We start from the raw sequence: 1,782 nt of genomic DNA, 5'->3' as shown, positions 1-1,782 counted from the left end.
ATGAATACTAGGGATGAAGATGAGTATACCCCTCTTCATTGGGAAGCCTAGAGTGGCCACTTAGACTTTGTCCATGAGTTGGTAGCTCAAGGCAGATATTCATGCAATAACTCTGAATGGCTCACAACCCTGCACAGTGCTTATATGTGCAATAATACTAGAGTGGCTTCTTTCTTAATTCATCATGATGCAGATACCAATACCCAAACTAAAGGCCTCTTGATTGCCTTGCATCTTGCTGCTGGGAATAGAAATAGAAAAGATACTCTGTTGAACCATTATATCAAACCAGGTCTGAAGATCAACTTGGATGAAACTGCATTTAATATTGCCACAAAAGGATAAGTATGTATCACTACCACTTTGAAGTTGTGGAAGGCTGTACAAATTGTTCTCCTAAGTTGTAATGGTTTGGTTAAGTTTCTTAAATTTCAAAAATGCCAGTCCATCCTTTGTGTCCCTTAAATTTTTTTTCACAATACAAAGCAACAGCAATATCTTACTTTAAAAATTCATGGATTCCATGGTATTCTTTCAAGAGAATTGCCTGACTTTTATGTCAAAATGTATTAAAGAGTTGTTTGTATACATCTATAATGATTTCTGCAGTTTGTGATTTTTTAAAATCAGAAATAATTTTAACTTCTCTGTTGAAATGAATAGTATAGAAACTAAAGTTTTCCTTGTAGTTTTCTGAAAAAAAGTATGTCTGTGTTTGTATAATATCCATAATCTATTTCATTCGCTCCTAGATATAATACTTGGAATTCTACATTGTTATATAATGTATAGGTTCATTAATAAATGTGTCCTTTCAGACTGCATTCCATATAGAAGAAGTTTAAGATTTCTTTTTTTCCTAGGTCCTTATATTATTTTATTTCCTTGGGATAAAATTACAATGTTATCTAATTTCAAGTTTTGTAAAGGTTATGCTATGTAAAGGCCTTTCTAAGGTGAAGAATTAATACACTGATGTGAATCTAACCTTTAATTCTATAAATTACATGTATTGTTACACTTGTTTTTTTGTAATTAACTTTTTAATAACTGTTTTTCATTTCTTGCATCAGAAGAAAGAAAAAATATGGAATACTTCACAAATTTTCATATCATCTTTGTGCATGTGCCATGTTAATCTCTGTATTGAAATTTGGGTAGACCTGCTTCTGAAGCATGTACTACCCTCTAAATTTAAGTACTTAATGATGCAATCTTTATACAGGCATCTATCCATGGTTCCCTATTTGTAACAAGGAACCCTTATTGTTCCTAAAAATGCTATTGATCTTATTTCTCTAAAATTCTGTGTATAGTGGAAAATACATATCGTTTGGTCGATTACTCACATTTACAATTTTTTGTCAATGTCTATTTTGTCATTTTCATTTTAAATTTAATCATACTTTGAAACCTTTTCAGCTAAGTCCAAAGGTGATGGCTTTTCAAGTACTTATTTATCAACTCAGTTAGCTTTGTAGAGCTAATGGATTCAAAGTAAGACTTGCTTAAGAGCTACTTCTAAACTACTGCAGCTTAAAATTTCCCAAATGAGGTCTTGCTGGGACAAATGTTTATCTGAACCTTTACCCTTCTTCCATGTAGGAACAGACCAACCAGAATATCTTACCCTGTCAGCATAGATTGTCTTACTGGAACAAAACTAATCTTAGTTACAAGGAATCATAGAGAGATGAACAGTTCAGACAGAATTTTTCAGAATGGAAGATATTTTATCAAAATATAAGTGTTTATTATACTTATCATTTCAAAAGTAGCTAA

At 31.7% G+C, this 1,782-nt stretch overlaps 1 pseudogene; it reads right to left on the bottom strand.

Annotated features, from left to right (window-relative positions):
- Positions 1–1,081: 1,081 nt before the first annotated feature.
- On the bottom strand, positions 1,082–1,178 carry LOC138826325 (U6 spliceosomal RNA; annotated as a pseudogene).
- Between the last annotated feature and the right edge of the window lie 604 nt (positions 1,179–1,782).

This window comes from Dipodomys merriami, unplaced genomic scaffold (assembly GCF_024711535.1).
Source record: "Dipodomys merriami isolate MVZ:Mamm:240054 unplaced genomic scaffold, mDipMer1.0.p SCAF_1412, whole genome shotgun sequence".
NCBI lineage: Eukaryota > Metazoa > Chordata > Mammalia > Rodentia > Heteromyidae > Dipodomys > Dipodomys merriami.
This window is presented reverse-complemented; position numbering and strand designations above follow the sequence as displayed.